The 26,756-nt window shown below is 47.6% G+C and overlaps 1 protein-coding gene across 3 annotated transcripts in view; it reads left to right on the top strand.

The window, feature by feature from the left end:
- Nucleotides 1-26,756, top strand: part of GLIS1 (GLIS family zinc finger 1) — a gene marked incomplete at its 3' end in the record, with an annotated part of 225,919 nt that overhangs the window by 2,558 nt on the left and 196,605 nt on the right. The gene's annotated exons all lie outside the window — the stretch shown is intronic.

Raw genomic sequence — 26,756 nt, 5'->3', positions numbered from 1 at the left:
CGCCATTCCCACCCAAATATTCCCTAGACATCGCAACCCTTTGAATATTTGATGTCTAGCTCCAAGTCTCAGGCTTATTGGAAACAGACAGGTAAGAATACCAACTGAAAAATATTTATTGACCGTGCTGGAAATTGTAAGACTCTGCCATCCAAGATCTGTGGGATCAGGGGAAGTTATTTCTCTTCTCTGAGCCTTAGTTTCCTCATTTGTAAATCTACCGTGCGACTTACTTGGAAAGACTGAAGAGAGCATTAGTGATAGAGTGTGAAAGGGCCGCCTCAGTGCCTGGTTATTTTGGAGATTACTCTTGTAATGTGTTTAACGTTCTCAACTTCTGGTTTTCCATTTGCACGAGAGGTAATAATGCTTCCTCCCAAGGGAAAATGAAACAGTTGTTGTAAGAATACTTTATAAACTAAGAAGGAAAAAGGGGTCACTTTTATTAATTCTTGTAGGGCACCGTGTTATGGTCAGCGATACTTGAGATAAAGAGGGTAGGGTGAGGAGGGAGAGAGGTTTGATTTTTTAAATGTTGACTTTAACGACTTTAACTCTGGTGCCCTAGCCAGAGGAAGCCGAGAGGAGCCAAGCTGCAGGTCTTTTGTGGCCACTGCTGCCTGGTGACCGGAGAGAAGACAGTATTGCTTGGTTTGGAATCAGGTTTCAAATGATCTGCCTTCCGTTTCGGACAGACCCTAAGCCGAGGAAGGGAGTGAGCTCTCGAATCCAGCAGCTTGTCCGTAAATGTTGGGGTCCTCTGCGTTTCCAGATCTGGAGTTAGGAGGCACTGGGGATGGTGCGTCGTCATGGACTAACATTGTCATCATTTACAATAAGAATCACGATCTGTTTATGACAGAGTCCTGTTTATCCAGATTCCAAACAGCTGAAAAGGCCAAATTACCAGATGCTACGTTTTTTCTTTCTTATTATTAAATACCCGACACTCTGCTTTTCGAAGTCCTGACAAGGAAAGAAAGTAAACATCTGGACTTTATGGAGGCCGTCAGCTTTGTGGCGATGGCCCGATGATGCTCGCTCCCTGTGCACAGTGCTTTACAGTTTTCAGCGTGTGTCCCCCACACGTTCCCTCATCTGTCCTCATGCCAGCTGAGCTCTGCCTACCTTGCGGGCTGTTCCGAGGGGACAGATGTAGAAGCGCTGGCTTCTTATTACGATGTGCTCAAGGCTACAGACAGTAAGTGGCAGTTTCTAAGGCTTCCTGTTCCAAAGTTTGATTCTGGTTCCACAACTTGTACCTTCTATGTGTGTGTGTTGGGGGCCGAGAGCTGGGTGTTCATGACGGCCTCCCGAATGTTCCCAGAGAATTTAAAATATTTTTGCTTTCGGTATTTCTTCTGTCTCGAATCTTTGGAAGTTGGTAACTAGTATCTATGCCATCATTAGATAACTTCGCAGTTTACCAGAAGATTCTGTTTGACCAGAATTACTGCGCTCAGACCAAACCAGATAATGAGCTCACTGTTTAATTCTCAGCGACTCACTGGGCCATTTTCATTGTGCTGAGACTAGACACATCCTAGCAATAAAAAGGAGGCTGATGATCATGACAAATGTGGACTCTGCCATTAGTAAAAGGCCATCATAACGTGGCTGAAAATTCCAAAAAGTAGTTAATCTTGTAACTTAAAAAAAAAGTTAGTATATATATTTTTCTTTAAAAATGAAAACAAAAAAGGAAAGCAGTTGTAGATTGCATTAGGGTCATTAGGGGCTGGTGGTGGAAAGTAAGACGTGACAGTTTTGGTTGGCATTACCTGGTAGAGTTTCTTCATCTGAATCAGAAGCCACTGTGATGTTCTGGGGAGGCTTTTGAGGGGCCAGCACATCCATAATAGAAAGGTATGAGTTATTTTGAAAGCATTTACCCCCTCCGGCTCTAGTGGGCAATTTGCTTGCATTTCATCCATTTTAAAGTGCTGGTCCTGTGATCCGGAAATAATCAGATCCAAATTTTTTCAGTGCTTGAGGTTTCAAATAAGGGGGAGAAAAACCTGCTGGCCAAATGTCAGGCTCAGTGAGACAAAGAGAAACATGTATGTGTGTGGGTACACAAATAAGATAGGAACATGTTGCGTCTACAGTCATAAGAATTATGTACCCGACAAATCTTTTATAGACATGTAGCGGAAATATAATTCCCAAAGATTCCCTAAGAATCTTGTGTGGCTAGAATTCCTCTTCTCTTCCTGCCTCCTAAGCTCTCTAGAAGCTGCTAAGACTTGGCGTGCAAAATGGAAAGGGGACCAGCACATGAGATCGTAACTTAATTTAGGCTTAGTTGTTTCTGAGTCGTTTACCTGAAGTGCTCAGCTGGGCTGAGGTCTCAGGACTATCTTGGCTGCGGAATCATATCCATAGGCTGTGTTGCTCCATCTGTGATGAAAATACATGTTTCTTTATATGCCGTGGTTATACGCCGTGGTTTTCCTTCACACTTCTCCTCCTTCTGAAAAAAAAAAAAAAACCTCACCCCATCTTTGAGTTCTTCATCTCCCTGCGTTACAGTTGCATGAGAAGCGAAGTGAGCCAGCACACTTATTTTTACAGTGTGTTAAAATCCCATTACAGGCATAAGTGCACAATGAATCATTTAAAAAAATATATTCTTATGTTCTTTGTTCTGAATGTTGCATAATTATCATCATTTTCTTTGGTTTTATTTTGTGGAGTTTGGCCAGCATCCTAGAAAAGGGGAGAAACTAAAGTTTGGAATGGGGTTTTCAACCCTTTTTTGGATAGGAATAGGGAAAAAACAACAACAAACAAATAAATACCAACTTTATTTGTAAATTGACCAGTGACTGTCGCTAACGGTGACTTTTGCATAGAAAGGATAATCTCCCTTCTTTCTCTCAATTTTCTTAGAAAAGCAGTTACTTGTTTTGAAGGTGATATGGTAGTATTTCAACAACCTCACCTTGTATCTGTGATTATATTCAAAGTTAAATTACAGTGTGTGGTTTGCTATTTTTTTTTTTCCTAATACAGATTTTAGTTGCAATTAGTTTAGACCTAGAGACTTGCAGTTGTTTCTTCTGGTAGGGGGTAGTCTATTTTTGTGTTTAAAGAAACAAAGACATTCAGTTCAAGGGGGAGAAGAAATGAAACAAACTCTACCCTGGGCTTTGAAAAATTCAGCTGCAACATGTAGACAGCCCAGCTGCGATACCAGGGCCAGGAAAAAAGAGCAACCTCCTGACATATTTGTGCAGCTCGCCTTCCCTGTGCTAATGATTCTAGCAGTTTAAAACGGAGTTCTTGTTTATCAACAGCCGCTGCCTGAATTAATAGTTTACAATGAAAAAAAAAATGCTTTGGCGTTAGAAGCAAAGTCCGGGACTGATAGCTGAGTTACTGAGTTAAGGGAAGCAGAAAAGAGACGGGAAAAGTTTTGTGGCTGCTTTGGTCTCCTAAAGCCTTATTTATAAGAAACTGAAAGAAAACAGAGACCTGGGGTGGGGTGGGGTGGAGAAAATACAACCCTAACCCAGTGTCTTTTAGTTTAAAGTCACTTGAAGCATCTGTTTTCTCCTTTTCCCCGTCTTTCCCTAAACTCCAAAGGGTTATTCCTTCAGAAGGTTTCCGGTGGATTGAGGCGGATTGTGTTAGCATTACGAGCTGTGTTTTTAAAGTCAGCATTTGAGTCAGATGCACTGAGAGGAGCCCTTCAGTCCGCTCACTGAATAATGCATTTCCTGCATGGCCTGAATTTTTTTGGTGGTTATGGTTGGGACTGTCTGGAGCAAACACACGCGCCATTGTACAGCCTCAATGCATGTGGGCCATGCCCTTGGCTTTGAGTCTTGGTTTCCCCATCTGTAAAATGGGAAGCAGTTCCACAGGATGACCCATAGTCTCTTCCTACTCTGTTGCTCCGGGACTCTACATGAACTTGGCTGGGGCAGTTGGGAAGGATCTAGGGTATGGAAAGAGGTCAGGTTCTAGATTTGATCTCTTTGGAACTCTTGACTCCTGAAGTAGAGCACAGAAGGAACCGGAAGAGGGCGGGAGGTCAACTAATCTTTATTGAACACCTACTCATTGCCAGGCCGAGCAGTTTATAGCTGTCATTGCACTTAATAAAGCCCAACAATCCTATGAGGAAAGGAGGTATTATTCTAAATTTACAGATGGGGGAAATGAGGCTTGGAAAAGTTAATTGATTTGTCCAAATAATGAGCTTACGATGTAATTCACAGTGACTCACTGTATAGGTAGCAGGTAATAGAGGCTGGAATTTGAACCCAGCTCTGTCTGACTGCAAAGCCTGTGCTTTCCCCCTAAAGCACAGAGCTCTCACGGACGGCCCTTAAAACCCAAGTAGTGGCAAGGAGTCGCCGTGGCTGCAGAGTGTGCCCCGACCCCTGGGGGAAGGCAGCAGAAGGCCACAGGCCGGTCTGGATGACCAGTCCCCGGAGCAGACGTCTGAGTCTCAGCTAACAGGCTGAGGTGTGATTTTAGGGGGAGCTCTGCCTCCATCGGGCTCTGCCCACTGCTCGGCTGCAGAAGTGGTAGAAGGACAGTGGTTCCTGGTTGTGACATGGAGTCCTCAGGTAAGGAGTCCGAGACCGGAGGGCCCCTAGAAGCAGCCCCTTCTCAGAAGCAGCGCATACACTCATTCCGCCGGTTACTGCAGGTTCAGGTCCCTCTTTGAGCCTGTCATGCAGTTTGGGGAGCTTTGTTGCCCGAGCCCTGGCTGCGGTCGCCCTTCCATCGGTTATGAAGACATCTGTTTGAAGAGAATTCCTCATGATCGCATCACACGTCGTGTGTAGAATGCATGCTTCACTGGACATGATGGTTTGAGATCTATTAAATAATTATTTCTTATTAAACGCTTGGTGGGATGAAGAAAGGCTTGTGGGGAGAACAGACCAGGGATCAGAGTGAACTTGAGAGTTTGTGGGAAATGGGTCTTTTGTGTCAAATGATGAATGAGTCAAATGACCCTCTATGGAAGGAAGAGGTCCCACGGCTGGGTTGTGTCTGTGGTCTTGCATGGGGGTGTGTGCATTCATGAGAATGTATGTGAGTGTGGACATTCTCAAGGGATCATACTTCTTCTGAAGTGGAAATTGCAGGAGGCTTTATTGCCCAAAGCTTCTTTGCCTTTGGATGTTGACCCTGGGTCTGAAAGGGAGAGTATGAAGGGGTATCAGGGATGGCCTGCTTGCGTTGTGGCCCAGTCTCTTCCTATTTGTGTCTTTTCTAGCAGCCAGATTACTCTTTTAGATGTTGTTGCTTTTGTTTTTAAATAACAGGTTTGACGGCAAATAAGGCTTTAGCAAGAAACCAGGGCGTATTATAAACCCAGCTTTAAAAATACAGATCCCATTTGCTGTTTTAAGCTCTCCGGAGGGCCTGGAGATTGGGTTTATTTTGGAACGTTGGTGGACTGTATGAATTACTTCTCTGAGGCTTGGGTATTTAATACCTAATAGAAGTTTGTATAAGAGTTGATGATGTATTTTGCCGACTTTCCAACCCTGTAAATAAATTACACGTGCCGGCAGAGGCTGCCAGGATCCACTGTGTCAATTGAAGCTTAATTTTTATCCCAAACCACTTAATACTTTTGTCCTAGTGAGTAGAGAAAATTCCCGGGTTTCGCCCAGCAGCGGGCCCATTCCGAGATGTAGACGGTTTCATGAGCCCACGAACAGGCCTCCGTGGATTCACCGATCTTGACACAGTTTTCAGTGGTTAAGTAGCTTCAGCCCTCTCAAGTCCAACCCCCAAGGCAGAGAATGATAATATAATTTTAAGTGTATCGTAAAAATGAAACTCAATCGCTTCCACTCCCCAAACCTGTCTCGCTCCCCTTCTCTCTGGAGAAAACAGCCGTAATTGTGTGTTTAATCTCAGACCGCCTGTGCATTTTATCTTATTTGAGTGCAAAGCCCAGGTAATAACGTTGGCATTTCCAGTGCGAAACAAAATCGGGTTTCTAATTTGGAGACACTATTAAATATTTCATGCTTCAACCAAACTCAATTCTTTTTTCCTATAATAAGTTTAAATATTAATTCTCTGGAATGTCAGATGCCTAAAGCTAGGCATTTAGTGATCTGCAGTTTCAAGTATCTCGAAGAAGGTTTATGAAACAGGATATTTCACTGGGAGGGATGAGTAGTGTGTTTCAGAGATATCTGAATTCAAGGCAGTGTCTTCTGATTTACTTTTTAAAGGGAAAAGGTCATAAAATAAGTTGCTTTATGTGCTGAAGTATTAAGTGGCTTAGGCTGAAATAACAGCAGAGACTTTACTGTTTTTCCCTGTTATATTTTAACAATGCTTTTTGGGGGAGGGGGTGGGTCATTTTCCCGCCTGCATGTCTCCTCCCCCAGCCACCCCCCCCCCCAAACCAGATGGCTTTAATTCTAACCAAATCCCACGCTGAGGCCAAATGATTGATCAAACAGTCATTTGTACTTACGTAGCTCTCTTTGTGAGAATATCTCTGCATCGGAGCTTTTCGCCGGGCTCGGCTCATCTTTGGGACTTCAGATGGTAGATTTCCAGCCTGGAGAGGTGGAGGTATAGGGGTAGGTGGAGGGCAAAAATCCCAGACCTTCAATCCAAAGAATTCCTTGCTTAAAACCTTTTTGTTACTTCCCATCCCTGACAGCAGGGGTATCCAGGTTTTCTAAATACAAGGACAAAAATCGATGCCCTGTCCAGATAGCTGTTATATTTTTAGTATCTGTTGATGGAGAAAATATCTGGAGGTTACTAGCTTTAAGGGCTCTTTTAAATAGATTTGTATTTTATCAACCACTCACATATCTGTAGAGACATCGATTTGTTCTGTAGACAGTCTTTGCCTTCAAGCTCTCCCCTGAAATTACAACTTGGCATGTAGATTCACAACCAGTTGACTGATGGAAGAAATCTGAGCCCCTTGGTCTGGCGTTCAAGGCCTTCCCGCCAATCCAGTTCCACCTCTTCCTAATGTCTGCTTTGCTTGTCCTCCAGCAGCGTTGGATTTTTCTTTTTCTTTTTTTTTCCTTATAAATTTATTTATTTATTTTCATCTTTGGCTGCGTTGTGTCTTCGTTGCTGTGTGCGGGCTTTCTTTAGTTGTGGTGAGCGGGGGCTACTCTTCGTCGTGGTGTGCGGGCTTCTCATTCCGGTGGCTTCTGTTGTTGTGGAGCACGGGCTTAGTTGCTCCACGGCATGTGGGATCTTCCCGGACCAGGGCTCGAACCCGTGTCCCCTGCATTGATAGGAGGATTCTTAACCACTGAGCCACCAGGGAAGTCCCAGCATTGGACTTTTCCTTGCGCAGCTTCAGACTTGGAATCTTCTCTTGTCCTTCTGTCCTTACACACTTTGAGCTTCTTTTTATTCATTTTTGTGCCTTTTAAAATCAATTTTGGAACATAAAATAGTTCATATTCAAATATTCATCTTTGTAGCCTTACATCCAGTACCAGGTCTGGCAAAGTACATATCTGAGAAGCAAATAGTGTGCTGGTTGGGGCTGTAGGTGTGGAACCAAACCACTATGTTTGAACTCTGGTTCCAGGTACAAACTTCGGGATATTGGGCAAGTTATTAAGCTCTTTGGGCCTCAATATTCTTACCTGTAAAATGGGGATAATAATAGTAACAGTTTCAAAAGACTGTTACGAGGGTGAAACGAGTTAATACATGTATAAGTGCTTAAATACAGAGATTGGCACATGGTAAGATGCTCAATTAATGTTGGGGTTATTACTGTTATTGTTATTGCTACCATGTAAATGTTTGGTAAACAGAATCTCTTAGAAGGGCCTTTCTTCCCTTCCTTTTCACCAATCTGACTCCTACTTATTCTTTAAGACCCAGCTCAGGTGCCACCTCTTCCTGGAAGCCTTCCCTTTCTCCCTTGGCCTGGTTATGCTAGAGCTCTGGCACCCACACCTTTATCCTTCCTTCTGCGGTAGCACAGGTCATACTCTGTGGCAATTTTCCATTTACTTATGTGTCCTTGAGGACAGGGGCAGAGTCTCATTATTCCAGCATCCCAGTGCCCAGCACAGGGCCTGGCTCAAGGTGGGTGTCAAGGAAGGTTGGGAATGGACTCCAACCCAGTCTCTGCCCTCAAGGAGCTTGTAGCCTAGAAAGGAGAAGCTGAGTTTTATGTCTTTGTTTTTCCTACAAGGTTAATGACATGGTAAGGTCTCAGCACATGTGAGACTCCAGTGAATACACAAGGAGTTCTCAAGTACAGACACAGCCCTATTCTCCTTCCCACACCGTCTTGGGGCACTTCACAACGAGGTCTGTCCTACTTTTCTAGGTGACATTGGGCAAGTCTTCTCACCTGTCTGGGCCTCCCTTTCCTCTCCTTTCTGGGAGGAGTTGGCTTCAGTGATCACAGATCTTTCTTGGTGGCTGCCAGGCCATGGGCCAGGTGGAGGAGCTAGGGGCCTGACGGCTGTCCCGAGTGACTGGCCTGGATCGTAGGCCCACTTTGCCACACACCTGCCCCCCGTCTAGGCAAAGTCCCAGGTGCTTTAAAGTGTGTCTCGTCTTACGGTTTAAAGAGCAGGTATTGGTGGTTGCAACACATCTGACCCAGATTTCTCTAAGATGAAGAAGAACCCTGGAAATGAGAGCGAGGAGCCAGCTCTTAGTCACCCAGCTGGGGTGGAGAGTGATGTATACACCCTGGATCTCCACTTCAGGACAGGCTTAGACAGACCCCGGGGGGATTGTGTTGGCCTCCTGGCTCCTCTCTGGGTACTGTTGTGGTTTGAGCTTTGTTAACTGTAGAGCTCTGCCCAAATCACTATTATTCATTCAATCCTCCTATGAACAGATGGGAAAACTAAGGTTCAGAGAGGTCATGTTACTGTGCAAAGGTGGCCACATGGCTTTTGGAGTCAGAACTGAGTTCAGATCCTGATTATACCATTTGCTGGAACTTGCTTGGGCAAGTTCATTGGACTCTGAGCCCCAGTCTTTCTCATTTGTAGAATGGAGATAATGCCTATCTCAGAGTTGATGAGGGGCTTAAGGTGAGGAGTCTGTGGAGCACCTAGATCAGGGGCTGGCACATAGTAGGTATGTACCACAGGTAAGCTGCTGTTACTGCTCTTACTGAGTGGCAGAGCTGGGCCTAGGTCCCCAAGCCTGACTTGGTCTGATGCTGTTTCTCCTCTACACTGCAGTATCCCATCCCCTTACTCTGGTGTTTTGTTTTGTTTTGTTCTTTCTTTCTTTCTTTTTTTTTTTTGGAGAAATTAGAAGAATAAGGACTTTGGGGTTTCAGAGACTGAGGTCCTAACCCCAGCACTGGAGGACACAGATCTGAAGAACCTGGGCTTCACTTAGGGTTAGGGGAAGGTTAGGAGCTGTCTATGTCCCTTGCCCAGGTGGGCATGGGCTACCTCAGCACAACTGTCTGACAGGTCCTGGCCCTGGGGTCAGTCCAAGACATTCACTCAACCTGTGGTGGCTCTGGTGTCTGGCAGGAGGGGGCTGGGGCTGTTTCTGGGGTGGGTCAGGAGGTACAGACCTCCCTCCCCCTGTTCCTGGTTTATTGGGTTGGGAGTTGCCTTCAGACTCTAATATCCAGGTGAATTACCTTGCTTCTGCCTCCCAAACTCATGATGCTGTTCCTGTTCTGCTCCCACATCCCTGTGCTTGCGGGTCTCTGCAGCACTGTGGAGGCCTCCATTTGTTGGGCCCTGCTGTGAGCAGATATCCCCTGAAGCCATTCACTCCTCGTGAGGTGAGTATCATCACCCCCATTCTACAGATGAGAAATACTGAGGCCCAGAGAGACCAAATGACTTGCCCAAGGTTCTAGAGCTGGTAGGTGGTAGCTGCAGGCCTGACTCCAAGACCCCGCCCTTTCTCACACCTTGCCACCGCTCTGGGCCGTTCCCCAGGCCCTCTGAACTCTGCTGCCTTGGGTCCAATCTTCCCCATTCGTCTTGGTCGAGAAACTGCCTCCTCCAGCCAGAATTACCGTTGCCCTCCTTCATCTTCCACTGCCCTTTGTCACTTTTCTCCCGTTGAACAGTTGGGTATTATAGATGCTTCCTCCCTGACGAGACTGTGAGCTCCATGGAGCGGGGTCTGTAATGACTGCATCTCTGACTTGCAGAAGGAGTGTGGACCAGAGAAGAGAACGAATGCAGGATCCCAGCAGAATTGATCTGTCCCTCTGCAGTCCAGGTGTGGCTTCCTGGGGAGTTCCCCAAGCAGATTTTCAGGACAGCAACCCAGAGTGGCTCTCTATGTCTGAGCCTCAGACAGTGATCTCCGCCTGGCCAATTGTCAGGAGCATATGGGATGAAGTGTGGGGAAGTATCTTGAAAACGGAAGGGCTGCATCCGGGTTTGGTTGTTGCTTGGTTCGTTCATCAGTGTTTTGAATGGCTGCTATGTCCCAGGTATTGATTGGGTTGGGCCCTGGGACACTGTGGTGGGCTAACAGATAGAGCCCGTGCCTGCATGGGGCTCTCAGTCAGGAGGGCTGGGGGACAGTGGGCAAGTGTGTGCAGGTTCCCTCCCAGCCCGGCCGGGTCCCCAGTCCTCACCTGTGCAGCTTCACCACCTCATCACCTGGCTTGCTGTCCTAAGCAGACTCCTGAGCTCCAGACAGTCTGAGACCCATGACCTCAGCCAGTCTCATGGAGCCTTGGTTTGCCAGCTTATAAAATGGAAATATTTACTAGCTAGCTCCCCTCGTGAGGCCAGCGTGAGAATCAGTGATGTCAGCAGGGAAGCGGGGCCTCTGAGGGCGGACGGGAGCAGGGGTGTGTAGAGCCCTCTGCAAGGACGCTGGTTGTGGAGCCACACAGGTTACCCAGTCCCGGGGGGTGGGGACACCTTTGCCAGCCCTTTGCCTGCCACTTCCTGCTTGCATAAGCCTTCCTCTTGGAGGGAATATCCTTTCTCCTTACCTGTGGCAATAAAAAAAGGCCAGAGGGCTTCCCTGGTGGCGCAGTGGTTGAGAGTCCGCCTGCCTATGCAGGGGACACGGGTTCGTGCACCGGTCCGGGAAGATCCCACATGCCGCGGAGCAGCTGGGCGCGTGAGCCATGGCCGCTGAGTCTGCGCGTCCGGAGCCTGTGCTCCGCAACGGGAGAGGCCAACAACAGTGAGAGGCCCTTGTACCGCAAAAAAAAAAAAAAAAAAGGCCAGAGTTTTCCTTTTGCAACATGTTCAGAGTCTCTCCTGTCTCAGCCTCACACCCCTCCCTTCTTCTCACTCATTCCAGTCTTTCATTCTCCCAATGGCTCTAGCTGTTGGGTACTCAGAATACAGCAGAGCTACAGCAGAGTCATGGAGACAAGTAAATTCCCATTGTGTGATATTGGCCAGGTAGGTGGGGGCTTGGGGGCTGTTGGGGACCTTCCTTCTCTTCCCCCTCCTCCTCCTCATTTTCAGTATCCTGCCGTGATCATCTTTTGAGTACGGCAAGACATTGGATCATCTCTTTTTTTTAATGGATCATCTTGTAATTACCCTGTGATGTAAGTGTTTATGGAAGAACTTATGGCGATTTACATTTAAATTAATTACAATTAAATAAAATTAAAAATTCGGTCCCTGAGTCTACTAGCCACATTTTAGTGCTCAGTAGACCCATGTAGCTAGTGGCTACCATATTAGGCAGCAAATATAGAACATTTCCATCACCAGAGAAAGTTCAGTTAGACGGTGCTAGTCTAGAGTATCTTTCTTTAGTTTATTCATTTGTTCGGCAAACGTTTCCTGGAGCCCTATCATATACTAGTCTCTCTGTTAGGCTCTAGAGAAGTAGGTATAACCCAAGCGCGGCCTCTGCTTTGGGGAGCATCTAGTCTAGAGGGCAGGCAGATGGACATACCACCTTGGAGGTGGGGCCAGCGTGCTGGTTACTGGGCTCCTGCTGGGGATGCAGACGTGAGTCTTAGGGTCTGCCTGCTCTCAGAGAGCTCACAGGCTACCACTGACAAGACAGAGATCAGAGCAGCCTTCCTGGAAAGGTAGCATTTGAATGGCCGGGCCCTAGTGGGTGCGTTCTGCTGATTCCCCAGGAAGCAGTCCAGAGAGGGCAGATGGTTCATGCAAGTACATCCCTGAAGCTGGAATCACGCACAGCGTCTCCTGATGGCATCCTGCATAGCCACTTAGATAGGAATGGGTTCTTGCCCTCCAACAAATTACTTGATCTTACTCCTAATCCTTCTTTGGGAAGTGGCTGACCGTTTAAAGATAATTTAATAATTGTTATTTTCCCCACTTATATCAGTAGTATATACTTATTGTAGAAAATTTGGAAACTCTAAAAACATTTAAAGATGGAAATAATCTCACCCCCAGAAGTGATCACCATTTACATTTTAGTATATTTCTTTTCAGTCTTTTTTCTATGCTTATCTGTATATTAATAGTTTTCATTATCATTGGTATCATTCTGAATATAAAGCCTTGTGTACTTAAACTTAACATTCTAACATAAATCTTTTCCATGCTGTTAAATTTTTTGGTAAACATTCAAAAACGTATTGCATTTTACTACATTTGTTAAATTATTTTGAATAGGTGATACATTTTAAATGGTTCAAACTTCAGAAGACCCACAAAAGGGTTCTTAGGAAGAGCCTTCCTTTTCTCCCCCCAACCCCCAGTTCCCCTTGCTGGAGGCAACAGTGACACCCCCTCTTCCTTCCCCTATTTTTGTTTGGCCTCTCAGATAGTTGACGTGAGTACAAAAAAATACGTATATATATTACTTGCGTGTGCGTGATGCTTAGAGTTTTTCACCTTTTCCCTTAGTCTAGATAAAGCTGCAGCGACTATCTTCATGCAGTAACCATCATTTGCATCTATGATTGTTTTCTTAGGCTAGATTACCAGAATTGAAAATTACTGGGCCAAAGGCTAGTGGCATTTGACACACATATTACCAAATAGCTCTTTAGAAGGTTGCACGAATTTTCACAACTGCAAGCAGTGTCTTAAAGAACTTACTTCCCTGAATCTTCACCAGTGTTTCCAAAGGAATTTCCTAATTGGAAGGTGGAAGTGACAACTGGTTATTGTTTCACCTTACGTTTATTTGATCGTTAGTGTAGTGGAATATATACTGTGTATTGATTCACAGTTCATAGCTCCTCTTTTGCAAGTTGGTGTCTGTGTCGGGGTCTGAACATTTTACGTATAAAATGTAAAACTTTACATATTTTAAAGTGTTCAGCAAGTTAGGAATGTTAATATTTTGTTCATATTTGTTGCTAATATTTTTATGAGTCTGCTGTTTAAATGTTTTTTATGATGATTTTGAAACAAAAATTCAAAATTTTTATATGGTCTTAATGCCAAGATTTTCCTTTGTCATTTCCTCCATTGCTTTTCTTTTTGTCATTGGCCAAGTCCTATTGTTTGCTATTATTACTATTTTGGGGAGCTTGTTTTATTACCATTCTAAAAATATTTTTATTTTCAGCAGAATAATGCTAAACATAGTTCTAAAATCATCTAATACTGTTAAGACTTTACAGGGAGTTAGTCCCTTACCTTCATTGTCACACTGCTGAGAGGCAGCTGCCTTCAGCCAGGGCTGCTGGGACGCTCACTTCCAGCGGGCATCACTTATCCCCATCTACGTGGATGGTGCTCCCTGGACTTGTGCAACACAGGGCTCCTGCCTTCAACTCATTTAGTTGTCATTTTCTAGTGTTTTTCCCATTTGTCTCAGTTACAAAAATAAAAGCGATAATAGCTAAACGTGGTGCTTATTACCGTGGTCCAGTCATGCTCTAAGAGCATTCCGAACATAATGCCTTTGATTCTCCCAGCAACCCCATGAAGGAGTTGCTGTTATTATCCCTGATTTGCAGATGAAGAAACAGACCCAGAGGAGGGAGCCATGTGTCCAAGGTTACACAGCTGGTGAGTGGTGAAGCCTGAATTGCTAGGCTGCACAGCCTCTAAGTAAGACTTAGGCTGCTGTTTTTAGATCGGCTGTATTCATCGGCTGCTGGCTTCTTGTATGATGGGTGAGGATTTAGTTCTCTTGAACCCCCCCACCCAGTTTTTATCCCGCTCATGCTGGCCCTCTCCTCCCTCCTGCTCTGGTTGTAGCAGTTCAGCCTGTGCACAGGTGGGACTGTGGGTAGCAGGATGCCAGTGTGTGGATTTTGCTTGCTTGGTTCTGGCTGAGCCCCAAGACGATGGGTATTGATAATAGGCATTGGCTGCTACCTTCTAGAGCAGGATTTCAGGTGCCTAAACTTAACTCTGGTTTTGAGATCCTTAACTGGCACACACTTTGAGGGTGTCAAAGTGTTGAGATGGAAGAGACGACAGAGGGCATTTCCTTAGAGAGAGCTGTTGAGAAAGCTGTGACACTTCCTCCCCCGTGCCGGGTGGGCGGGGAGGGGGTTGCTTTCTCCTCACCCAGGACTCAAGTGAGAGGGGCTCTGAGAGCCCCACTCAGAGGAACGATGTGTTTTTTCATGCCTGAAGGTATTGAAGATGAAAGCTGTAGTTGGAGCCCCTGCCTGGTAGCAGAGTGAAGGGGGTGGCTGCACTGTGGTTGTGATGGACAGAGGGTTCTGTTCCACGGGTCCTGCCTGGTGGGCATTTTCAGATTGACCCACCCTGCCAGAGAGGACTTCTTGCCAGGCAGAGGGGAGAGAAACTGGAGGTGTCCCATGGGACACAGTGGGGTTCTCTCCTGGGAACCCACGGAAGTGGGCACTGAACACGCAAGTCCAGAGAGCTCCCCTGGTACCTGGCAAGTGAGTCCCTTCTTGCCACTCCAGTAGACAGAGTAAAGGGCACTGGAGACATTGCCCCTCCGCCCCTGCTCAGGGGCCCCAGCAGGAGGCAGGCCCGAGCTGGGGGAGGGGAGGAATTTGGCTGTAAATGAAGCTCAGAGTTGAGATTATTAATCTGGACGGGACATCTTAATAACCAAGATGAGACTGTTCTTAGGACTAAAAGTGTCTGGAAGATGTTTTATGATCCAAGAATGGTTCAAAGAGTTAAGGGAACTTCTAGAGACTTCACAGGGGTGGGGAGTGGGGATGGGGAACAAGTCTGCAGATTGGGTTTTAAATAAGGGCCGGTGGGGTAGGGAGGCACGGGGTAATGACATTGTTTCTGGAGCACCCTCTGGGGTCCACTTTTTCAGCGTAGGGTTGGTTACATTTGAAACAGGATGTTGAATTAAGTCACGCACTGTGGGAACTTTCCCTTTGGGGTATAGCATTTTGTTTTCCTGGGGTTAAATAGGGTCTTTTTTTTTCATTTGCTTAGTTTTATATTTATGTATCTATTACCACTTTCCCCTAAATACTCCATCAGTTTTGTCAAACATTTGTCAGTCATACTTTCTTAAATGCTCAAATGCATCAGGTTATCTTAATTCCATTTCTCACGCACCCCAAAGAAGTGGGGAGCACTCCTATTGCACCTCTTGGGATTGTCACTGATGCTCTCCTATGTAGGATTCCCTAATTCTTGCCTCACACATGTATCACATTATCTGGCTGATTTAAGCAGAAAAGAGATTTTATTAAAAGGATGCTGGGTGGCTCTCAGAATTACTTACTAAGGTTTGGAAGCTACATAGCTGAGAACTGTACCCCAAAGTCCGCCACAGGGCTGTGCAGCGAAAACAGTGGGTGCCAGACATTGGCAGCAGAGCCCCATCCCTGGTCGCTGGCTGTCGCTGACTCCTTGGTTTTGCTTGTGTAGACCGATTTGAGCCGTACCCCTAGGTTTATGCTTCTAATTGGCAGAGCCTGGGCCATGTGCCCACGCCTCATCTCCAAGGGAGGCCGGGGAAAACACAATCTTTTCACGCAACATATTTTTACTGAGCACCTGCTAGGCACCCTTCTAGATGCTGGGAAAACAAGCAAACAGGCAAGAATCTCTGCACTTACATTTTAGAGGGGGAAGATACAATGATCAAATAAACAATCAAATATAATGTTTACCAAATGGTGGTACATACTTTGGAGAAAAAGCAGGGAAGAGGGCTGGGGACTTCTGCTGAGCAAAGACAAAGTACGTGAGGGATGTGACACTTTCAGCTTCTGTGTGCATTTTCAGTGTGCGCGCGTTATGTGTGTGTGTGCGTGCATGCGTGTGTGTGTGTATGTATGTGTGTGTTGGGATGGAGTGGGGGTTTTTTACCTTGGAAGGTGAGTGATTTTCCCAGTAGAAGAAAGGTGTTCAGATGCTGAGCACCCAAAAGAAAGTCAAATGTCCTTCGCATTGTATTTTCCTTTTTCTTAGTTTAACCCCGTAATTTGCTGGAGCCCATCCTCCAATGACTTTGTAAGAAAGGTAAGTAAGGGTGTTTGTCTGAAAAGTGTCTCATTCCTGATTAATAGTTTGGCTGGAGAACTTTAATAAGAAGAAGAACTAATCTTTAAATGCTTATTACCATATGCCAGGCATAGTTCTGAGTGCCTTACATCAGTTAATGCATACTCACAACAGTCCATTGACTGTTATGCCCATTTTACAGATGAGGAAACTGAGATCCAATGAGGTTAAGTAACTTGGCCATGGTCACACAGCTAAGTGTCAGGGCCAGGATTTGAACTCAGGCTGTCTGGCTTCAGAGCTGATCCTATTAAGAATTTTGACGATATTCTTGTCCCATTGTCTCCCAGCTTCCCTCATTGCTGTTGAGAAGTCAATGCCATGGTGATTCCTGAAACTCCACGTAGGTCCCCTTCCTCTCCAATCTATTTTCTAGCTTTCGGGTCATTCTTTTCATCCCTGATGTTCTGAAGTTTTCTAGTGATGTGCCTTGATGTGGGTTTTTTTCCATTAATTGGACGGAGTACTTGTTGTGCCCTTTGTTTCTGAAGATCCATGACCTTCAGTTCTAGATGTTTTTATGTAGCAGGTCTTAGAAGTTTTTTTCCATGCCGTTTGTCTATTTCTTTTCCTGGAAATTCCACTAGTTGCATGTTTTGCTTTCTGTATCCATCCTCTCGTTTTTGTATCTTTCTTTAATATCTAGCTCTTTGTCTTTTTGACCTGCTTTCTGAGAACTTCCTTGACTTTCTCTCCCATTTTATTTAAAAATTTTAGTTATTTTTGGTTTGCAGAAGTACTTTCTTGGTCTCCAACAGTTCCCTTTCATGCATTTTGTCTCTGGTTATGGATGCAATATCTTATACCTCTCTAAGGAGATTTTAGGATTTTAAACCATCTTTTCTCATATCCCCTGTGTTCCTGTTTTCTGTTTGTGGAGTTCCATTTGTTACTGTTTGGTCTCATTCTTTCAGGTTGGGGATTTCCTCCCATGCTGGTGACAATGACCTGATCTTATGAAGACATCTTGTCTACTAACCCTATCTCTTTTTTGCTGCCCATTGCCCCTTGTGTCTGCCCTCCTTGCCCAGCTTAGAGTCCATCCTTATACTTACTCCTTTCCAAGCAGCTCTTCTCATGTCAGGCCCCAACCCTGGTTCAGACTGGACCACTTGAGCCTGCCTGTTGATGGGTGCTGGTGGAGACAGCCGTGCTGAGCGGTTGGCTCTGCATCCGTGAGCTCAGCGACAGCGGGCCTCTCCGCAGCCCGGCCACCAGCTCCTCCTCGCTGTGTGCCCGCAGGGCCCCTGCTTTGGTCAAGGCCAAACTGTCCTTACTTGTTCTTCTCATCCTGTTCTCTCTCATTTTCCTCACAGACTTTGCTTCTTCACTTCCCTTTCCTGCAAGTGTGAATTTCACCCTCTCTAGAGGTCATTCCCATCAGCATACAACCTGCTCCAGGACCTTCCAGCCTGAAAAGCAGAACCAACATTGCTTCCTTGAGCTCACACTCCCTCCTGCTACAGCTCCTTTATCTGCTTCTGCTGAGGCTGAAACTTCCAGAAGGAGTCACCTTGGTTTACAACCCTCCTTCGGTCATGTCCCAGTTTCTGTCCTCCCCTGTCTGCAGACTGCTTGTGTCAAGGTCCCCGTGGCCTCCGCGTGGCTGGAGCTAACCACTGTGCGCATCTCCATCTCACTGCCAACGCAGCAGCATCAGTGCAGTGACCGCTCCTGGTTCTCCCTGGCTGCCCCCCTGCTCTGGCTGCCCCTTCTCACTGCCTTTGCTGGCTTCTCCACCTGCAGTGCCCAAGTTCTAGTCTCTGGGCTCTGGGCTCAGCCCTGCATCTCCGCCACCTGGTCCATGCCGCTCCCCGGCACCCCTCTCCTGGGAGTTGCAGCAGTCACCTCACTGGCCCCTTGCTGCCACCCTGACCTCTCTGGAGTCCAGTGCAGGTATGAGTTAAAATGCAAGTCATGCCACGACACTTCTCTGTTTAAAGCCCCCCATCAGTTTTCTGTTCTGTCCAGGCCCATGAGGCTGACGTGATATCTGCCCTCATCCTCTACATCCTCTCTGCCTCCCTCACTGCACTCTAGCCACACTGACCTTTCCGTCCTGTGAGCACGGTAAGCTTGTCCTCTCGTGAGGGCCTTAGCACGGCCTGTTCCTGCTACCTGGCTTGCTTTTCTAGTTCATCTTTGCACGGTAGACTCAGGTGTCTGCTTAAGGGTCACCTCCCAGAGAGGCCTTCCCTGACCACCCAGTTTCTTTGTGTTATCTTACTCGTGGGTTTTCATCGGAGCACTTGTTATTACTGCATGTTTTCTTTTTTTTGGGGGGGGCAGTGTTGGGTCTTTGTTGCTGCACGTGGGCTTTCTCTAGTTGTGGCGAGCGGGGGCTACGCTTTGTTGTGGTGCGCGGACTTCTCATTACCGTGGCTTCTCTTGTTGCGGAGCACGGGCTCTAGGTGTGCGGGCTTCAGTAGTTGTGGCACTCGGGCTCGGTAGTTGTGGCTCGTGGATTCAGTAGTTGTGGCTCGCAGGCCCTAGAGCGCAGGCTCAGTAGTTGTGGCACACGGGCTTAGTTGCTCTGCAGCATGTGGGATCATCCTGGACCAGGGCTCGAACCTGTGTCGCCAGCATTGGCAGGTGGATTCTTAACCACTGCGCCACCAGGGAAGCCCCTACTCTATGTTTTCTTGTTCATGGTCATCCTTCACTCCCAAGAAGGAAAACTCCACGAGATACAAGGACCCCACAGGGCCTAGAACAGGTGGGCAGAGTGCCCTCCCACTGCTCCTGTCTGTCTTGGCAGCGGTCACACTGTGATGTCTGTCTCCCAGGGAGGCAGGGCCACGCTTCATCCACCTCTGGGCTCATCTTTGCACGCGGCCTGCGGCTTCCGCAGAGGCGTGGCCACTTTTTGTAGGAAAAAAATGCATTTCTTTTTTTTTTTTTTTGTGGTACGCGGGCCTCTCACTGTCGCGGCCCCTCTCTCTGCGGAGCACAGGCTCCAGACGCGCAGGCTCAGTGGCCATGGCTCACGGGCCCAGCCGCTCCGCCGCATGTGGGATCTTCCCGGACCGGGGCACGAACCCATGTCCCCTGCATCGGCAGGTGGACTCGCAACCACTGCGCCACCACGGAAGTCCAAAAAATGCATTTCTTGTTAATCCTGTGTGGGCCTTGGTTTTGATGCTGCCTGCAGCTGGTAGAGTAGAAAAGGTGGGGGCCATTGTGGACCTGAACATCCATACTGTTTTGAGCACTGGGGGCTGCCATGGAAGATCTCTCAGTTTTCTCTTCTGTGAAATGGGGCAATAATTCCATGCCTGGGCTCCCGTGAGGCTCAGGGGAGAAACAGGATAGGAAAGAACTTAAAAAAAAACAACAACCTAAAAAGAGGGCGTTTGTCTAACCCATTCTGCAGTTCAAATGCAGTGACCATTTATGAAGCACCTACTGCGTGCTGTACTAAGGGGCTGTTCCCATGTTTACATAATTCATTTAATCTTTCAACACTCTTGTGAGGCTCCTGGTGATCTTGCACCAGAAGAAGCCGAGACTCCAAGAAGATGAATGACTTGCTGATCATTTGTAGAGCTTGTGATACCTGTGTTTTCTTAGGCTCGGCTCAGTTTCCTACTAGTTTTGGACTTTGTCTTTAGACAAAAAAAAAAAAAAAATTCGAATTGCTGTTTCCAGTTTCTTTCTTCATTTAGTAAGTTTACGGGGAAGGGGGAGAATTGGGGAAGGTAGAGGGAAATGGGGAGATCTCAGGACTTTCCCTGTCCAGCCACATACCCCAAATCCCATCCCAGCATGAAGAGGCTAAGGCCCTCAGGGGACCAGACATCCTTTTGTGAGGAAGCTGTCATACCCCCTCTAGATTCATGTCTTTTCGGGATGAATTAGCTATAATCTTAGGGGCTGTCCCCTTCCCCTCCCTTTTCAAAATTCTCTTCTCCCCTGTTTCTCTTCTCTCCTGCTCCTGAGCATGTGCTCTGTCTCTCTATGTACTTGGTCCCCTCTTCTTTCTGTGGCCGTCCCTATTTCCCTCCTTTTTGGTGTCTCTCTTTATACTATCTCTATTTCTGACTTTCCCTTTTTTTCCTTCTGCATCCTTCTATGTCCTTCTATCCAGGCTTCTTTCTGGCTCACTTTCTGTGTTTTTTCCTTCCTTCTCTCTGGTGCTGCCTTTCTGGATCCATATCAACATTTAGGCTCCTGCTACCTGCTATTGCTGAAAAGTGCCCCTTTGGAGTTGTGTTTACAAAGAATCCACGTGGTGGCCCACGGCCATGGCAGCTCTTCTCTGCACCTGAACTGCCTGGAAACTGGCCCCAGTGGGCAGGTCTGAGAACGACCCTGCTGCCCATGACCATATTCAGCTGGGGGACGCTCCTGCCCCTCCCTCTGTGAAAGTCCTGTGCTGGACACCGGGACATGCCCCACCCTCAAGGGGCCCTTGCTGGGGACACGGACGGTGAAGCTGCTTGTCGTGAGCATCGCTGGGCGGTGATCATCAGTTCCACGCACAGGAGTCCTGCTGGGGCTTTATGAATCCTGCTTCGGGTGCAGGTGTCTCAACAGAAGGGTTGCTTGAGCCAGGCTTTGAAGGGTGAGGAGGCCCTTTACTAGGTGGTGAGCAGGGAGAAGGCATTCTAGGCCCTCGCTACTCAAAGTGTGATTTGCAGACCAGCAGCATGGGCACCACTAGGAGCTTCTTAGAAACGCAGAATCTCAGCCCTACCACAGACCTGCTGAACCAGAATCTGCTTTCTAACAAGATTCCCAGGTGATCCATGTGCGCAAAAGCTGGAGAAGCACTGCACCAGCCAAGACTGTGTAAAGGTCTGGTGGGAGAGAGCCCGTGTGTTGGGCAATGGGGAGGCATTGGGTGTTGTAGGACATTGGCTGAAAGTGGCCAGAATGAAGCTAGAAACAGAAGATGGACTCAGGTTGTGCTGGGCCTTAAATAATCCACTCAAGATGAGGACAGAGCTGGAGCCATGCTTGCCGCTTCACAATACCTGCCAGACCCACAGACCCACAGGCCGCCGTTTCAGTGAAGCCCTTTAGGGCAGGGGTCCCCAACCACCGGGCTGAGGACTGGTGCCGGTCTCCGGGCTGCTAGGAACAGGGCTGCACAGTAGGAGGTGAGCGGAGGGTGAGCGAGCGAAAATTCATCTGCTGCACCCCATCGCTTGCATTACTGCCTGAACCATCCCCTCTCCCTCCACCTCGGACCATGGAAAAATCGTCTTCCACGAAATTGGTCCCTGGTGCCAAAAAGGTTGGGGACCACTGCTTTACGGATCATCAGGTCCTGTCTTCTCACGAGATGAATGGGGAGACTGAAGCCCAGAGATACCAAGTGACTAGCTTAAGATCACACAGCAAATAAGATGAGGGATGGGATGAAAAATCATGGCTCTCAGACTCCACAGTTCTCTGACTCTTTTGGGAATGTGTTTGCTCCTAATAAGAACGACTACTGCTGGGACTTCCCTGGTGGCGCAGTGGTTAAGACTCCGCGCTCCCAATGCAGGCGGCCCAGGTTTGATCCCTGGTCAGGGAATTAGATCCTACATGCATGCCGCAACTAAGAGCCTGCATGCCAAAACTAAGGAGCCCGTCTGCCGCAACTAAGACCCAGTGCAACCCAAATAAATAATAAATAAATATTAAAAAAATAAATAAATGCATAAATATGATTTTTAAAAAAATGACTACTGCTTATTAAGGTCATGCTATGGGCCAGGCGTGGAACTAAGTGCTTCCCATTGGGTTAATGAAATAGTTCATTTCCCTATCGTGATCTACATTTTTTTTTAACATCTTTTTTGGGGTATAATTGCTTTACAATGGTGTGTTAGTTTCTGCTTTATAACAAAGTGAATCAGTTATACATATACATATGTTCCCATATCTCTTCCCTCTGCGTCTCCCTCCCTCCCATCCTCCCTATCCCACCCCTCCAGGCAGTCACAAAGCACCGAGCTGATATCCCTGTGCCACGCGGCTGCTTCCCACTAGCTATCTACCTTACGTTTGTTAGTGTATATATGTCCATGCCTCTCTGTCGCCCTGTCACAGCTCACCCTTTCCCCTCCTCATATCCTCAAGTCCGTTCTCCAGTAGGCCTGTGTCTTTATTCCTGTCTTACCCCTAGGTTCTTCAAGACATTTTTTTTTCTTAAATTCCATATATATGTGTTAGCATACGGTATTTGTCTTTCTCTTTCTGATTTACTTCACTCTGTATGACAGATTCTAGGTCTATCCACCTCATTACAAATAGCTCAATTTCGTTTCTTTTTATGGCTGAGTAATATTCCATTGTATATATGTGCCACATCTTCTTTATCCATTCATCTGATGATGGGCACTTAGGTTGTTTCCATCTCCGGGCTATTGTAAATAGAGCTGCAATGAACATTTTGGTACATGACTCTTTTTGAATTTTGGTTTTCTCAGGCTGTATGCCCAGTAGTGGGATTGCTGGGTCATATGGTAGTTCTATTTGTAGTTTTTTAAGGAACCTCCATACTGTTCTCCATAGTGGCTGAACCAATTCACACTCCCACCAGCAGTGCAAGAGTTGTGATCTACATTTAACACGCAAGAAACTAAGGCTCTGAGAGGTAAAGTCATTTGCCTAACGACGAGTGACTTAAGAGACAGAGCTGGGCTCTGAATTGATGTGTGGCTGATTCCAGGGCCTGCTGCTCTACCCACCTGGAGGACAGGCAGAGAGATGTGAGCTTTATCCCAGAGGGGATGGGAAGTCATAGAGGCTTTTGAGCAGGGGAAGGAGCTGGTCAGACCCGGTTTTGGGGAAGCTCACACCAGTGTGGCAGTCCCTGAGCTCTTTGGATGGCCTTGGGTGAGCAAGTCCCTTCTTAGTTTCCTCAACTGTTGGGTTCTAGTAGAGGCTCTCGAAGGTCCATCCTGAGTCTGGCTTTGGGTGTGTCATGCTGTGACTGCAGAGCTGCTGGTGGGTGCCGTGGCCCTGCACCTACCAGCGTGTGGGTCGTTTCAGTCCTGGGGTGGGAGGTGGGGGGGATGTGTCGTCAGAGAAATGCAGAAGGAGTGGTGGTTGTGCCGGGGGGGAGACTGACCAGCCTCCCCTCCAGCTCAGCCACCATCGCCAACTCCGTCCCACATGTGATTCTGATTAGGGGGCCTGTGTAAAAGTTACCTAAACACCACTCTAATTACTCTGTTTAGGAACATTCACATGCGTGGGAGGGTTCCTGGCCCTGGCTTCCCACATGTGCTGGGGGTCTGCGAGGAGGCACCACGTCTGCACGAGCATGCAGGCGCTGTGTCGGAGCTCCGCAGTCGCCCGGGCACAGGGACCCTGCAGGACCCGCTCAGGGAGTTCTTCCCGGGCCCTGGCAGGCGGAAGGGTGGGAGTGACTGGTCTAGGCAGGCGGTTGTAGAGGAGAGCTTGTTTAGAATCTCTCATCCTCCTGTGAAATATGTGGTGTTGTCCCCGTGAGGAGAGACAACCTCGGAGGAAGGTATCGCGACAGAGCACGGGACTCGGAGTCAGCGAGACAGCCCGTTCACTGTACGACCTTGGGCAAGTGCCCTCACCTCTTTGAATCTCGGTTTCTTGGTTTGTCTAAGACCACCTGTCTTTCAGGCTTGTTGTGAAGATGACATGAAGCACGTGAGAGGACTTGAACTGTTGTCTGACCGGGGCTGCCGTAGCTCACAGCTTCCCCGGGCTCCACTTGCAGTGAGAGTGCACAGGCTCTGCGGCCACACACAACTCCTGCGTGTGACGTGTAAAAGACTGTGGGGCTGTTTATTTTATTTACAGCCTGGTCGGGGAGACAAGACACCTTCCGGCCGAGTATGCTTTAGAGCGCCCCCTGGAGGCGGAGAGGCATGGCATTTGGGGGCCTTGGGTGAGCAGAGAGCTGCACCCAGGATTCTTTGGAGCTTCAGGAAGAAGGAGCCCCCCCTCCGAGCTGAATGGGTGGTCCCAGAGGGGGTTTGCAGCTAGTGGGCTGTCAGTGTTTGCCTATTCCTGTAGGGTTGGATGAAGGGGTGTGGGCAGCATGAAAAATGATGACATAGAAAAAGGTTTCTTGTGCCTTATGCTTCCCCTGCCCAACCTCCCTGTTCTTCTGTCCAAGGATTCCCCTCCCATCCTTCTGTACATCTGTGGGTACTCCCCTGTGCCTCCGCATCTGTCCACCCACCATTCCCCCAACAAGAAGGCTTCCAGATACCCACTATTCTTTTGCCCACCCAGCTCCATATCCATCTTCATGCCTCTTTGTGTGAACACCCATCAGTATTTGTATCCATCTAGCTAGTCACCCATCAGCCAACACTCACCAGGCCCCATCATGAGCCCTGCTCTTGCTCTGTACTAGATTACACGAGATGAATCAGATTTGCCTCTGTGAGGAATCATTGAAGGTGGTTGTGTCTTTTTGTCTTTGACATCAAAGAAGACCATAAACTCCTTGACCTTCCTTTAAAGATGAATCAGATCAGACAGTAAATCTGAATGAGTCTTTCCCTTCCACCTTTCCTTTCCCTTCCACCTACTTGTCCATTTACTCATTCATGTGTCCATCCATCTTGCCATCTATCCACCCGCCTACCCACTCACCCACCCATCTATATAACCCACCATGAAGCCATCTAACTGCCACGAACCACCCAACTATCCTGCGACCCATTCAGCCACCCAGCTACCTATCAACTCATTCACCTTTACACCATCAACAAATCTATTTTCAAGATCCCAATAGGTATGTATGAAGTACTATATAGTATTCTGGAATACCAGCCTAATATATGCCCCGGGTCAGTTGAGTTACTGGGATTTGCTTTTAAAGTCCCTTCCAGCTCTGACATTCTTTTTTTTTTGTTTGGTACGCGGGCCTCTCACTGTTGTGGCCTCTCCCGTTGCGGAGCACAGGCTCCGGACACGCAGGCTCAGCAGCCATGGCTCACGGGCCCAGCCGCTCCGCGGCATGTGGGATCTTCGCGGACCGGGGCACGAACCCGTGTCCCCTGCATCGGCAGGCGGACTCTCAACCACTGCGCCACCAGGGAAGCCCCAGCTCTGACATTCTGAAATACATAGAAGCACAAGACAGGGATCCTACTCCCATTTATTCAGCAAATCCACATATTCAGCAGTTGTTGAGTGTTGTGTACCTGATACTTTTCTAGACACTGGGGGTACTGTGGTGAACAAGACAGATAGTCCTCAACCTTGCTGAGTTTACATTCTAGTGGGGGAGACAGACAGTAAAGGAGTAAATAAATTGCAGTAAGTGTCTCTGTGTGCCAGCTGTGGGTGAGGCTCCCTCAGGGAGCTTCTAGTCTAGTTGGCAGTGAGACAAGTTTGGACAAAGATAAAACTCCCAGACTCTGTGTGTGCTGTGTTCCAAAGTGGGGTGCACCTGTACAGCAGGGACTTCAGGTGGTTAGAGGGGTAGCTGAGGAGGACCTCCCGGAGAAGGGAAGCCAGAGTTCAGCCTAGGACGTTACAGTACCCGGGGACCTGCCGCAACACACAGATGAGGTCCCTCAGTGCCGTCCGATTCCCGGATCCAGTGTTCAGTTCACTAAACTTGCTGGATGAAGCCAGAGCCTCGCCCACTCTGAGCCCCCGGCCCAGAACCACAAAATGAAGGAGTGGGATGAGATGAACTATAAAGTCTTCTGGACCATGACTCTGAGATCTATGAATTTAATTAGTAGAGGAGACATAGTTATGTCATGTTTTATGGTGGCATTCTTTTTTTTTTTTTTTTTTTTGCTGTACGCGAGCCTCTCACTGTTGCGGCCTCTCCCATTGCGGAGCACAGGCTCTGGACGCGCAGGCTCAGTGGCCATGGCTCATGGGCCCGGCCCAGCCGCTCCGCGGCATGTGGGATCCTCCCGGACCGGGGCACGAACCCGTGTCCCCTGCATCGGCAGGCGGACTCTCAACCACTGCGCCACCAGGGAAGCCCTATGGTGGCATTCTTGAATATACCATTTCGAGTAATAATCCTTGTAATAATCTTGTGAGGGAGGAGGTGCTACCCCCATTTTGCATATGAGAAACCTGAGTCTTCCCCCTCTATCAAGCCGCCTTTTAGCCTTTGATTTCCTTTCAAAGCTTCAGGGAGAGCTTCACTGCTGGGTGGATGGATGGAAGCACCTGCCCTGGGTAGGGCGCGTGTTAAGGGGCACAAGAGCTCTGCCTTCATCCAGTAGGTATCATCTTTGAAGATGGAAATGCTTTTTCATTTCTTTTTGAGGGAAGAAGTCAATAAATGGTTTCGATGTCTTTAATAGCAGGGACACTGGAAGAGAACATATTGTAATTAACTGCTTTCCTATTAGATGAGGGTCACACAAGATGCTGGCAGTGGTCACTTGGTCCTAAGTGGCAGAACTGGGACTCAAACCCAAGGCTGTTTGACTCCCCAAG

Source organism: Stenella coeruleoalba (assembly GCF_951394435.1).
Source record: "Stenella coeruleoalba genome assembly, chromosome: 1".
NCBI lineage: Eukaryota > Metazoa > Chordata > Mammalia > Artiodactyla > Delphinidae > Stenella > Stenella coeruleoalba.
Note: the sequence above shows the minus strand (reverse complement) of the source record. Positions and strands in the feature narration are given on the sequence as shown.